At 38.6% G+C, this 15,739-nt stretch overlaps 1 long non-coding RNA gene across 2 annotated transcripts in view; it reads left to right on the top strand.

Moving 5' to 3' along the window:
- Nucleotides 1-6,825: 6,825 nt before the first annotated feature.
- Nucleotides 6,826-15,739, top strand: part of LOC138370078 (uncharacterized) — a 95,427-nt gene continuing 86,513 nt past the window's right edge. For both annotated transcript variants that reach the window (XR_011230020.1, XR_011230021.1), the window contains exons 1-2: nucleotides 6,826-6,877; nucleotides 10,795-10,889. This is a non-coding gene — a long non-coding RNA (uncharacterized lncRNA). The remainder of the gene's footprint in view (nucleotides 6,878-10,794; nucleotides 10,890-15,739) is intronic.

Genomic DNA, 15,739 nt, shown 5'->3' with positions numbered 1-15,739 from the left:
TTTTATTAAATATCCCTCCTATACTGAACAGTCTGTTTCTGTCTAATTTATTGGTCACGGATAATTGTTTTTATTTTTATCAGGGCCCAGTGTGTATATTTTGTTCTGGTAATACAGGGATCAGTCTCTTAAATCTAAACTCATAGCTCAGTTATCATAGCTCTGGTGCTAATGCAGCCCGTCCTCATAAATAAAGGTTAAAGTCCATTCCATGCACCTGCCAAACTCCGTTTATGAATGAAAAACTTTACACACGACTCACAACCCGTCCTTAGACCAAGTCCATTCCATCCAGCTGTCGACCCCAAAGACGCATTCATAAATTTAAGCATGCTGTTAATTAAAAACTAGAATTTTCTCATTTATAAATTATTATTATAATATTAATTGTGTATATTCAGGCATTGGTTATGTTAGGTGTTTAGGTTCTGTTGGCTATTATTTGGATTTGTAGTACGTGCGTGAAGTATTTACAGCGTTGTGGTTCGAACAAAAGTCGTCAGTGAAGCACTTGTTCCGGAAGTGTTCGGACGTCATCAGTTCGATGACGTTCGAGTCGCAGCCAGTCCTCAAACATACACACACACACACATATATATATATATATATATATATATATATATATATATATATATATATATATATATATATATATATATATATATATATATATATATATATTATATATATATATATATATATATATATATATATATATATATATATATATATATATATATACATACATACAAAGATTAAACAAATTTGTAATTCTTTTTTATATCTCCACAAACAGTCAGATGCTGTAACATCCTTTGGAAATTTCCGAAATATAATGGGATAGTCAGTAAACATTTTGATATAAAACATACAAAACCATTTTTCCCGGCCGGCGCACACGACCACGCTTCTCTGCACAAGATTTTTTAATTTATCTGATGAGGCACTAAAGGTGTGCACCCATCAGATCACTGTTGTATCAATGGAAAATATAGATACAAAAAAAAATCTGAAAAAAATGTATTTTTTGCCATATAAATTACAGAGCCTAATAGGAAGACTGCCAATTAGACCCCCAAACGAGCCATGATATATTGTAGTGAATCCCCTACCCCCCCTCCCCCCCCTACCAACCACAACCAATCCATACCCCCACATGAATGGAGTAGTACCCTCAGGTGGTGGGGTAACCAGAGAGTGCTAAGCAACGCTGAGCTACAAGAGCCGAATTCCGGCTTGTAGATCGTTGGAAAAATGACCATACAGGACTGGACGACGTGGCTCCGTCCATTCATGCTGTTGTGCTCGAGTGGAAGGAGTTTTACGGGCGGGATGTTTACATCACCGGGATATTATGCTCTGTCGGTAGGCGCTCCGATACCCGTTTTCTATGCGACTGAAACCGGGCCACAATAACAGCTTGGGGGAACAAAGGCTGTCAGCATAAAAGTTTATTTTGGGATAGAAAGAGAGAGAGAGAGAGAATCAGAAAAGAATGAAAGAGAAAATACGTGGAAGGGAGAAATAGGGTGAGAATAGGGAGATTGTGAGAGAAACAGAATGAGAGAGAGTACGCGGTAGGGAAGAATAGGGAAAGAGTGAGAGAAATAGAAAATGAGAGAATACGTGGTAAGGAGGAACAGGGTGGGATTAGTGTGAGAGCGAGAGTAGGGAAATATAACCGAGAGGAATAGTGATTATTCATTATTATTCTTGATAGTGAAGGGTTGGCCACGAGGCTGCTGCAGGGGAGAGTGCCTCCTCTCACCGTAGGTACTGTTAGGGAGGTGAGGGAACACTGTACAAACCGAAGGGAGGATGATGGAACATGAGGGAAAGTGAGAGAATCTAATAGAATGTGAAAGGGAAGGAAATATTAAATGATTATGACGGGGGAGAGTGGGTGTGTTAAGTGGGAGTATGAGAGTGAGTGTATTGAGTGAGAGTGGGTGTGTCGGGTGGGAGTGTGAGAGTGGGTGTGTCGGGTGGGAGTGTCGGGGGAGTGTCGGGTGGGAGTGTCGGGTGGGAGTGTCGGGTGGGAGTATGAGAGTGGGTGTGTTGGGTGGAAGCGACGCACTATATTTAGGAGGCACGAAATTACAGACTTGTGTCTTCGACAAGTATTCCACGTAAAGTAATGTATAAAAGAATGTAATCAGGTTAAGACTGATGGAGCATCTGAAGAGGCCCAACTGTGAGACAAAATGTCAGCACAGCTTTAGGAAGGGAAAGTCGTGCTAGACAAACTTAACTGGGTTTCATAGCAGGGTTATTAAATACGATAGTAAAGAGCAGGACTGGGTAGACTGGATTTCCCTAGATTGTTTCCAATGCATTTGACACTGTTCCTCATGAAAGACAGTGCAGGCTGGGATAGTTGGGGAAACACTGAACTGTTTAAGGGAGTACCTGAAGGATAGGAACCAAAGAGCCACAGAAAGAAGGTTTCATGCTGGAGGAATGTAACAAGTGTGGTCCCAGAAGGGTCGGTCCTGGGACCATTCCTCTTCCTAATTTATATGAACGATATATTAGAGGAAGTGAGCTCGTACATATCAATGTTTGTTGATAACGCAAAGCTGATGAGGAATGTAAAAACAGAGGACGACTACAGAAAGTTACAGGACGACGACCTTGACAAACTTAAGGAGTGGTCAAAGATATGGTTGCTGAAATTCAATCCTAACAAGTGAAAGGTAATGAAGATGGGAAAGAAAGAGAAGAGATTAAGATGTATCAACATCATTAAGGGAAGGCAACTACAGAACTTGGAAAGAATGAAAGGCTGGGGAGTGGATCTAATACCAACACTACACCGGAGACACAAATAAACAGAATAACATCGGCACCATATGGGACGCTGCCAATATAAGAACATCGTTTAGAAACCTAAATCGGGACTCCTTCAAAACAATCTACATAAAATTTGTTAGACCAATAATGGATTTATTCAGCACATGCATGGGATCCGCACCTAGTGAAGCATAAAGTAACAATTTAAAACTACAAAGGTTTGCAACAAAACAGCAGCCAAATCTAAGAGGTTTAAGCTACGAAGATAGACTAATGGAACTAAATCTCACAGTCCTAGTGGACAGGAGGAACAAAGAGGATATGATCACAGCGTACAAGATAATGAGGGGAATAGATAAGGTGGACAAAAATAACCTCTTCAGATTGAGAGAAAGCAAGGACAAGAGGACATAGGTGAAAGCTGGAAACACAAATGAGCCGAAGGAATGTTAGGAAATACTCGTACCTTGTACGGGGGTAGTCAACAAGTGGAATGAACTGAAAGAAGAAGCTGTGGAAGCCACCTCCATCCACAACTTTAAGGGCAAATTATAACGGAACATATACATCAAGGCTAGCAGGCGGGGAATGTAGAGCTAGACATCACTTCCCCCGTAGACAATGTTTAATAGAATTGTTAGCTAAACACTGCCTCCAACACCACCACCACCACCACCACCACCTCCAGCACCACCACCACCATCGGGGCTCCTTGCTTCTAATGGAGACATTACGCGGAGATAATCTTGCTCCGCCGCTCCAGTTAATATGACGACTTGAGAGTGTTAGATTATCCGGTTGGGGGGCGAGGGGGGAAGGGGGGGGGGGTGCTGGTGTAGCAGACACTCACCCCTCGACCCCTTTCAAGGGTAGAACTAGCCTAAGGTACTCTATCCTTTTGAGATCTACTTCCTTTTCTCAATAAACTTACTTGAACTCCACCCCCTCACGCACCCACTTATTCATCATCCAAGGAGGGCAAGGATGAATAAGTTACCCCATCCACGTTCTCACTCACCAAATCATTCACTCACCGAGGCATTCTCCTCCACTCTAGCCTATTCACTCACTCGCCCGCCTACTCATCCATCCAACCTCCACATACACACTGACTCACTTGCACCCCTTCTCCCCCACTCACTCGCACCCTACCTGCATCTCCAGGTACGGTGCATGAAGGTTAAAATAAAATACTCGTGAGAGCAGCACTGTCCAAAATAACACACTGTATTATCAATGTAGCACAGTGTACACTCCCAAAAAAGCCAAAACCCTAACAGCATAGAATAATCTTCAAGGGCTTTCGTTATCCGGAGCGTCACTTGCAGACGGAGATAAGAGATCAAACGCCTTCGTCGTGTGCCATGTTCAGTTTTACCACTAGCCATTAAACAGGCCGTGCGGCGAGGAGGGCTTCGAGCGTGCACGTAAAAAGAGGAAATGTCTGTTCAGTCTAATATATTTATAGATATATGGATATATCTTGCGAAAAGATTTCTGTTTTACTTCTCATAGAATTGAACGCAACAGCATATTATCACAATGGCATGTTTTTATGGCTAAAATATATGTACGTGTGTATGTACGTATATATGCATGTATATATGCACGTATTTATGCATATATATATATATATATATATATATATATATATATATATATATATATATATATATATATATATATATATATATATATATATATATATTCTGACAGCAGGTTTTCTTTTAAACATGTTTCATTGAATATGACCGCATATTCTGTATTTACTATCTTCTGGTTTAGGGCTTCTATCCCTCTAACTATTATTCTTGCATCAGGGTTTAGTTGAAAGAGGAGTTCTCCAAAACTTATGCTCCAAAACGAACATGAGTTTTGGAGAACTCCTCTTCAACTAAACCCTGATGCAAGAATAATAGAGGGATAGAAGCCCTAAACCAGAAGATAGTAAATACAGAATATGCGGTCATATTCAATGAGACATGTTTAAAAGAAAACCTGCTGCCAGAATATATATATATATATATATATATATATATATATATATATATATATATATATATATATATGCATAAATACATGCATATATACATGCATATATACATGCATATATACATGCATATATACGTACATACACACGTACATATATTTTAGCCATAAAAACATGCCATTGTGATAATATGCTGTTGCGTTCAATTCTATGAGAAGTAAAACAGAAATATATATATATATATATATATATATATATATATATATATATATATATATATATATATATATATATATATATATACATAAAGTATAGATATATTTGTGTGTGTATATATATACACAAGTATATATACAATAATAGAGGACCAATTGTATATTATGCTACCTAGCTACCTATTTCATAAATCAACTAACCCATTTCCACACTAGAATTTAGTAAGGGCTTTTCTAAATCTAAATGTACATCAGACTTTTAGTCCATTGTTTGGTGTTGTGTTTTGTGTTGACATTAACATTCTTCTTAACATCCTCCATGTTATTCCTTATCTTCCATGTCTACATTTTCATCAGGTTTCATCTCATTCTTATTCCCCCTATCTAGAGAAAGTCAAGTCAATTAAGCTTTCTTCATCTCTCGTCATAACGAGAGGTTTCATTAGCTTGAGACTAAGGTTGTCATTTCTCCCTCTGTACAGTATATTTTTTAGAGACATTATGTCCATTTCAGAATATGGTGCTCAAAACTTACCATAATCTAAGTGAAGCCTAACATGGGTAAGCTGAACCTAAAGAATATCATTAGCTGTCATATTAGTAACGTTTTTCGTTGTTGTTGTGGTGAATCCTATTATCCTATTTGTCTTATTTAAAACAATTTATGTATTGAATTCTTGACTAAAGATTGCAACTAATGATGAGACGAGAGGGATTACTGGTGTCTTGAGAACCTCTCCTCAATTTAAGAAACCTATTATCCCATATGGGATTCAATGCTATGATGTACTTATGCATTTCTAAACAAAACAAACCAAAAAAAAAACAACATAAAATGATAGCTTAAAACACTTCAAAGTAAAAAGAAGCCTACAGTACAGTACCAGAGAGTTGTACTTACCACAGAAATCAGCTGGTGGGCTTGTTCCAATCCATATATGATCTTGAATCCAAATACAGTCTTTTCAAATATATAAAAAGGCGAATGTCCGCCTTTTCAGAACTTTCGAAGCACTTAATGTGTGTGTGTGTGTGTGTGTGTGTCAAACACTGCACTTGCCCCCTAGTACTGTCCTCGTTATAACCACTGGTGCTACCAGGCTTAGAGTATGTGTGGGGGGGGAGGATATGATCGTGCGCGAGGCGCATGCGCGCAGTACACCATTCTCAACTACTGGTTAACCACTCTCACGTTCACCTCTACACCGATATAGTTTTACCCTTAGTCATCCCCGGACTGGAGGCTCCACCATCACTGGAAAAGACCTTTTCTTCTTATCCTTGCTGGAAGGTTGGTAATACTCTAGCTAAACTCTAAACACTATAGGAATATATGACAACAACACCAGCAGGTATACACACCTTATCTCCCTTATGAAACATGTTTTTTGAAGAGACAGTTTATGTAGCACTTTGTTTAAGAGAGAGAAGTCTATATAACACAAACATTGAGGAATTTGTGTTTGTTTATGTTCCCAGTCAGCTGGCACACCGCGGCTCCCTCATATCCTTCCGCCCGTGAAAGTAGGGCCGGAAGACATGTGTTAATTATGGCTTACCGGTAGAATGTACATCAATATTTTCTAAAGGAAAAATTGACTCTTTCACATGACCTACACATAGAGCAATGTTAAATGGGAATATTTAGAGGTTAATCAGAAATGATAGGGTCATCTGGTATTAATAAAGGGCGTGGGTGGGAAATTGAAACTGAAATTGAAATAAGTTTACTGAGGTATAAATACACACAATCAACTTATTTCAATTTCAATTTCAATTTCCCATCCACGTGTCTTAATACCAGAGGACGTCCTCAGTGGAGGAGACGACAACATGGCGGCGGGGCAGGAGAGGCTATCACTACTCTCCCGGTGGCGAGGTAAATATTCCACCAGATACTTACATAAACCACACATTTGTGTTCATTTTAATTGCAGGAGTTCATAGAGTTGTTTTGAGTAACTAGTGAGTGAGTGACGGAGAGAGAGTCGAGTGTTCCCGTGTGTCTGTGACAATAATCTAGTCCAGAATGTTACTTCTCAGATTTCAAATCATTGTCTAAAGTGATTAGATTTTATATTTTGTCTATGTTGATTGTGTGATTCTGTTTCTAGTGACAGTATTGATAAACATAAGACGGGGTGTAATAGTATCTATAGACATTGTTCAGTTGGTTTTATCAACGCCTGTTTTCAAACTGATGTCCGTGTGCCAGGTAAGTCCATTACGGGCTCACCATAGCCCGTGCTACTTGGAATGGCACGCTCATACATTACGATGCTCGTGTTGGGCAACCCGTTCTCCTGTTTAGATAGTAGTTTTTGTCACTATCTGCACCATAGTACAAAAATTGCCGTTCTAAGCAATTAGATAGTAGAACTTTGTACTATTCACTGTCTAGTCGGAAAAATTTAACCTAAAAAGCAAACTTAAATATTCCTAGGCCTTAGAATAGAACACATATGTACTATATTAGGCCTCAGATATCGTGCATTAGGCATAGGAAGGTTAGGTTAGTCAAGTTTGTCTTTGCAACATAATTAGAAACTAGTTTTCCGGTTTGTCTAACTGAATAGTAGCGATTTCTACTTTCTAATTTCTTTGTACGTCGGTATATGTACTATGGTCCTCATCGTTACTATAAGTACTACTAATACAGGAGGATGGGCTGTGTGGGGGAGTGCCTTATCTTGCTGAAAATAAAACTTCTCATCTTCAAAGACCTCTCTAATGCTTGGCATGACAGACTGTCGCAGCAAGTTCAAGTAAATGAGACCAATCACAGTTGCATAAAACAAATGGTCCAATTAATCCTCTGGATGATAAGCCACGCCACACTGTAGCGCCTGGTAAATTAACATGATATTTTAACATAACGAGGATTCAAAGGTCCCCAGTAAGTGCAATCTGGGTGGTTAAAGTGAACCATTTAATTTAAATGTAGCCTCATCACTCAACACAATCTTTGTTGGAAAGTGTGCATCTTCTACACAACTTGCCAAGTGCATTTCGCAATACTCCACTCTTCGATCCGGATCACCTACATTGATAGCGTGGACTTGGTATGTAACTTTTCTAATGGCAGCTCTTCAAAATGCGCTGGACAGACGATGCCACAGAGATTTTCTTGGATTTTGTTGAAACGTTTTTAGTACCCTTTCTTATTTTGTATGGCTCGTCAACGTCCATGTTGTATTCCGGAACGCTTTTTGTGGTCATTCTGAATAGTTCCATATGAATAAGTTTCAAATATTCAATAGTTTGAATAGGCTTCAAGCTTTTCTATAATTCAAGTGATGATAAGTCGCGTAGGTGGATCAGTTTGAAACTCCCTCCTACGCTGTCTTTGTACTTCAACTGCGTTTCCAATCCTCAAGTAGGATTTTAGTTTGTCTAGCTGCCAATTTTTAATTCCAATGAGTTAAATCTGAAATTAAAGAAACATGAATTGAGCTATCAGCTGGTAAAGTGTGTACACATTTTTGGGGACACCCTATATTTATATAATTCTGGGATGGGGGTAGCCGGCGGTGCCCGGGTCGACTCGGGTGCCACAGTTCTTTCTTTATGTCTATTTTTTATATCTGTCTATGCCTGCTTTTTTTGCCTGTATTCTTGTTTCTTTGTGTATGTCTGTCTCTATATTTTATTATGACTGTCTCTGCTCTTTCAGTTTGTCTTTTTTTCTGACTTTCTATGTTAGTCTGTGTCGGGTTGTCACTCTCTGTCACTAATTTTTTCAGTTACTCTTTCTCCAAGTCTGTGGAGAAATTCTGAGTCAGTCTATCTCTCTCTCTCTCCTAAATATCTTTGGATATTTATCCAAATTTATAATAGAGGAAGTTTGTTTGGATCAATCTAGAGGTTGGAGTTCAGACGTTCGTGGTTAGCCTCACGCAACTTTCCATGAAGAATTGTGAATGTATGGGAGAGTGTGTCATAGTGGGGGGTTGGAGGGGAGGGTTTATCCCAAGCATGGAGCCCCGTGCCCCTTTTTAAAGTAGGCTTGGCTCCTATTGCTACAACCTAAGTTTCCTATGAAATCTGAAATGGCGATTTAGTTTTCCATAGTTTATCAATAGATTTTCATCTGTTTGGGAACACAACCACAACGAATTAGTAACGTAACAACATAACCACAGTGTAACCACAACATAACCACAACGTTGCATCAAATTATCCCTAGTAAAATTGGCGTTTTGGTTAGTCAGTTTATAGACTTTATATATATATATATATATATATATATATATATATATATATATATATATATATATATATATATATATATATATATATATATATATATATTTCTCCCTTCCGACGGATCAATCAAATCACAAAATAGACAATCCATCACCCGCAGGAAAAATGAGTTCCTTTGGAAATGGGAAGGGACGGGGCTGATGAGAGGGGGGGAAGAGGGCGGGAGTATTGAGGGGGTAGGAAGGGGTAGACGGGAAGGAGGGGTGACTGCTGGTGTTCGATCTAATAATCATTTTGTCTCCAATCATTGAAACTTTGATGATGTCTGTAGGGACATTTTTATTTTTTGTTACCCTTCTGCATCGTCACCCCCAGCCACACCTGTCCCAGTCACACTTGTTCCAGCCACACCTGACCCAACCAAACCTGACCCAGCCACACCTGTCCAAACCACACCTGTTCAAACCACACCTGACCCAGCCACACCTGACCCAGCCACACCTGTCCCAACCACACCTGACCCAGCCACACCTGACCCAGTCACACCTGTCCCAGCCACACCTGACCCAGCCACACCTGACCCAGCCATACCTGTCCCAACCACACCTGACCCAGCCACACCTGACCCAAACACACCTGTCCAAACCACACTTGACCCAGCCACACCTGACCCAAACACACCTGTCCAAACCACACCTGATCCAGCCACACCTGACCCAGCCACACCTGACCCAGCCACACCTGTCCAAACCACACCTGACCCAGCCACACCTGTCCAAACCACACCTGACCCAGCCACACCTGACAGCCACTCATCCGGGCAACATCTAGTCCCTCTGTTTGTAATCAATAAATGTGAATGCAATGAATAAAATAAAAAAACAATAAATAATAATGAACGGAAAACATTTCTTCAAACCTGAACACTTAAATAAAACAAATGTATACACCAAAATGAAACAATAAATGGCATCAATAGGCTACTGTCAAACGATAATGAAGAACATCAACATGGTAAAAACTATGATATTTTTTACTACCTGTCTCTACCAAGTCTGATATTTGTACTCGAACAATGCTAAAGGATTTATCACGCGCAAAATCTACTCAAAAACATTACTGCATTCTAAAATAATTTATCAGTGGATTAACTTAATATAAAGTGGTCCAACGTGATTAACACAGCAAATTAACCTACGGTTTTTTGTTATCAGTAATAGCATGATAGAATGCTAATTTTGGGGCTGTGCGTTGAGGGTAAAGTATGCGGAGTGTGAGGGAAGGTGAGGGGGGGAGGAAGGAAGGAGGTGCGTGCCTGTGGGGAGTGTTAATATGTGGCAGGTCCTGTCGTTAATATTGTGCCAGCTTGCAGCATCCGTATTTATGGCAATTGCTAGAGCGAATATTATGGCAACTGGCAGGCTATAGACCCACCCCTGGAGACGTCTCTAGATCTTCCTCGGGTTACCCGGATAAACAGGTCATCCTCCACAGGTCCTTAAAAACTTGCTCAAATCCTTCCAAGTCCTCCTTAACGCGTGCTTAGACCATCTACAGGTCCTCCTTAAAGCCTGCCTATATCCTTTCCAGGTCCTCCACGGAGCCTCTTCGCGTCCTCTGGAGACTCGTTCCAGGTCGTCACATGGATTTCTCGGGTCGCCCCTCGGACCTCTCCAGGTAGCCAGGTAAGGAGCAACAGGATCAGGTGAGATCGTTACCTTGATTAGATTTCCTGAAGATCGGCGTTGAGGGCGGCCGGGGACTTCCCTTCGTTACGACAGCATCCAATTAGAATATATCAGCTTTTAGGGCTTTTTATTTTCCTTCTTTATGGGGGAATTATATGCAGGGGGCCGGTAAACACCGCATCGTTAGGGGTGTAAAACACGTTCTCTAAGATCCCCTTCCCCCCCAGACCCTGCAGGTGTGTGGCTGTCTGTGCTATATCTTGCCTAAATGGCAGGGCAATTTGTCTTGGTGTGTGTAGCTGTCTTCATCAACCCAGTGAAACTGTGCTACAGATGGTCAGCGCTTTCATATTAACGTCGCGGATGCCTCTGTTCCATTATTAAAGGCTAGACTTAGTCTCTGTTTTAAATGCATTGACTCTATTGTACACCCATTGTCTCTGTTTTACACCCTATTGTCTCTGTTTTACACCCATTGTTTCTGTTTTACACCCATTGTCTCTGTTTTACACCCATTGTCTCTGTTTTACACCCATTGTCTGTTTTACACCCATTGTCTCTGTTTACACCCATTGTCTGTTTTACACCCATTGTCTGTTTTACACCCATTGTCTCTGTTTACACCCATTGTCTCTGTTTTACACCCATTGTCTCTGTTTTACACCCATTGTCTCTGTTTTACACCCATTGTCTCTGTTTACACCCATTGTCTCTGTTTTACACCCATTGTCTCTGTTTTACACCCATTGTCTCTGTTTTACACCCATTGACATCCTTATTTCCTCTGATGGATAAGGTTTCTCATCAGTATAGGTTTAATTTATTCTTCAGGGCTCCTTGTGTGAAACTTATTTGTAGTTCTAAATATATAGGAAATTTAAAATAAATATGGTAAATAAATTTAAGATAAATGTGATAAATCACTTGCAAGCACCGCGCCATGAGTAATTGGTATCAGTAATCGGTTTTCGGCAAGGGCAATGGGTAGGTGGAATGGGTAGGTGGTATGGGCAGGTGGTATGGGTAGGTGGTATGGGTAGGTGGTATGGGCAGGTGGTATGGGTAGGTGGTATGGGTAGGTGTTATGGGCTGGTGTTGTTAGACATATCCAATTCAATGCAACTCAGCTTTCTTGTAATTAAAATTAAAGGATGCTAGGAACTTGGACAAATGTGTAGACATCCAAGAATCCGGGACTGTTTTGGGTTAATTCTCTCAGTGAGAATTACATACATACATACAAATATGCAAGAGCACTAGTTAAGGGGGATAGAAGCCGCAAACAAGACAATAATCAACACAGAATATATATATATATATATATATATATATATATATATATATATATATATATATATATATATATATATATATATATATATATATATATATATATATATTCCATATATATATATATATATATATATATATATTCCATATATATATATATATATATATATATATATATATTCCATATATATATATATATATATATAAGGCCCAGGTGCGTGTAAACAGGAAAGATTGATTGATGATTGATGAAGATTAAGCCACCCAGGAGGTGGCACAAATAACCCGTAAATAAAGGGAATAAACAAGAGTTTTGGGTTTATATACCGCACTACACCTGAGTAGATATAGATCTATAAGCGAAAATATCGATTAATGGAAGTGACATGAGGGCGGGATGATTAACTGGATATTCCTTCAGTCTTGGAATGTATGTATTGTACAAACAAATATTATTTACAAAATTTTATGCCCCATAACAAATCTTACCAACGGCATAACTGAGTTACACAAAATAAATGTTAATTAAATATTCCTAGCAGAAGCCTCGCTCAGAATTCCTGGTCCGTTTTCCAGCACTACACAAAGAGTACCACATCGCTCACTAATTTGTCACAACGGATAACTTTATATTTTTTGTCCACTCCACTCGCTTACAAAAAAATTACGCCAGATTTATATATATATATATATATATATATATATATATATATATATATATATATATATATATATATATATATATATATATATATATATATAGTAGTAACGGAAGTATATATAACTTGGTAGTAACGGAAGAGTGTTGAATACTATAGTGCGTTCTTATCATCATTGTTGAATAATGTATTCGAGGTGAATCGAAAATTATATTAATATCAGTGATTATGGATTAAACTTTTGTATGTGGGAAGTTAAGTGAGCTGGTTAATATCATACAATTATATTAATAACAAAATTAATTAATATATAATGATAAAGACAATTGTTGTTATTATCTAGTGAAATGGAGAGATAAATTAATACAGAGCAATTAATCATGTGGGCCTAATTTACCCGTATGTGGGCTGACTTTCCCTTGTGTGAGGCAGAATTACCCTTATGTGAGCCAACCTAACCTCATGTGGGGACTATCTTACCCTCATATGGGCTGACTTACCCTCATGTGAGGCTAACTTACCCTCATGTGGGGACTAACTTACCCTCATATGGGCCAACTTACCCTCGTGTGAAGCCGACTTGCCCTCGTTAGCTTGAGCCACCTCATCCCTTTGTGTGTACTTATACCTCAATAAACTTATTTAAATTTCAACTTGCCCTCGTGTGAGGCTGTGAACTCTCCCCTGTGGAGGGGGGCCGACTTACCTTCTAACACATAAGCGGCATTAGCTACCAAGAAAGCAAATAACATCAGTAGCAAACAAGAACAATAAGTAACAACAACAAACCAACAGTAAACTACAATACCACAAAACAATGAGAAACAACAACAAGTAAACCAGCAATAAAGAAGAACAATAAAAATACAATACCAGACAAACAAACAATGAACACCCTCCCCCTCCTACAAACAAACAACATTGACATCACTTTGTATGATGTCATTGCTCTCTCTCTCTCTGGAGGTTGGATAGTTGGCTCTGAAGTTTTGATTTTGACTTGCTGTCGAAGGAGGCTAATTTAGCGTGCAACGTGTACTCATCATGTGAGCGGTAGAATATTGTACACCCCGTACTCATCTTGTGAGTGGTAGTTTATTGTGCACCCCGTACTCATCTTGTGAGTGGTAGTTTATTGTGCACCCCGTACTCATCTTGTGAGTGGTAGTTTATTGTGCACCCCGTACTCATCTTGTGAGTGGTAGTTTATTGTGCACCCCGTACTCATCTTGTGAGCGGTAGTTTATTGTGCACCCCGTACTCATCTTGTGAGCGGTAGTTTATTGTGCACTCCGTACTCATCTTGTGAGCGGTAGTTTATTGTGCACCCCGTGCTCATCTTGTGAGTGGTAGTTTATTGTGCACCCCGTACCTGTCCTGGGAGTGGAAGTTTATTGTTCACGCCCTTACTCATCCTGTGAGCGGAAGCGCAAAAAGGTTTACAGAGGGCACAGCAGGTTTTACTCAGACCTCAGCGAGTATTTTTACATTTAAAATTTCACCAAATCTGCACACCTTATAATTATAATGGCAGCTAGTTACAAAACTTTTTGCACTGTAACATTTATGAACTTACAATATATTATGACACATTGTCAAGTCTGTTTTTAAAAACAAATAATTTTCAATTTTGGATATTACAAGATAATGGAAGAGTTGTTGTTCATAACATTTACATTTCGTCTCCCCTACACAGCTTATACATTAATCATTCATACTGTACATCATTCGTCTGGTATCACAAGTTCCACTGGGTACGTTTTTTAACCGTTCTACTGAGACAATGTTATCTTTGTTACCACGCAGAATCTGAATAGCCTTGTCATAAGAGGCTACAGAATTTCATATACTATATTCAGTCTTGGGTGGTAAATGTATTTAGTTTCTTCCACAGAATGTGAATGGGTTCTGGAGATGTCAGTAGGTCTATGGATATTGGATAGGCCCTGAGGATGGTAGTTTTTTGTTATTATTATTATTATTATTTTCTATCACAGACGTGGCCACACATTTACAATGCTAACCAGCATATATACATTTTCTTCTGTCCTCCATGGACAGGGTGAGAGATGTGTTAAACATATAGTTCAGGGATTTATTGAACAATCAACCACAGAAGGTGATTGTAGTGCTTTTTAAATGGTAATCTAACCTACAGACATAAATACATAGATACACAGAGTTACGTCTGCCCTACATAAAGTGGTCGATGTGTTCTTTACATAGTATCATTAATGTGCATTTACATAGATGAAATGTAAGCAGGCTCTGTAGATAGTAACATATCAGGTGTTCAGTACATAAGGATTATACTCTGGTATTATACACCAACAAGGTCTCAGAGCAATATGAATACGTATAATTAAAAACCAAATTAAGAACTTCAATAATACACATTTGAAAACCAAATTAAGAACCTTAATAATACAAATTTAAAACCTCAATAATACACATTAAGGTTTTAAGTGTGTGAATTATTGAGTTTTTTATTTGGCTTTTAAATGGGTATTATTCAGGTTTTTTAATTAGTTTTTTAAAAGTGTATTATTAAGATTTTTAATTTGGTTTTAAATAATATCCATTTAAAAAACAAATTAAAAAACTGAATAATACACATTTAAAAGCCAAATTAAAAACTCAATACTACACAATTAAAACCTAAATAAAATAAAAATTCAGTAATTCAGTAATTTGCAAAATTGTAATTACAGTTCTATTTATCCATATTTTTCGAAACCTCCTAAATCATCTACATGCAAGAACTTCATTCTAATCCAGCACCTGAGAAAGTTATTATGCCCTTCCCGTTAACACAGACATATAAATGAAGATCCAAATTGCTCGCTAATTGCTGAATTATTCAGTCGTCCTGTTACACAACCACTCGGTACGACCCTC

Source organism: Procambarus clarkii, chromosome 30, assembly GCF_040958095.1.
Source record: "Procambarus clarkii isolate CNS0578487 chromosome 30, FALCON_Pclarkii_2.0, whole genome shotgun sequence".
NCBI lineage: Eukaryota > Metazoa > Arthropoda > Malacostraca > Decapoda > Cambaridae > Procambarus > Procambarus clarkii.
The sequence above is the reverse complement of the archived record's forward strand: the minus strand, read 5'-3'. Positions and strand labels throughout refer to the sequence as shown.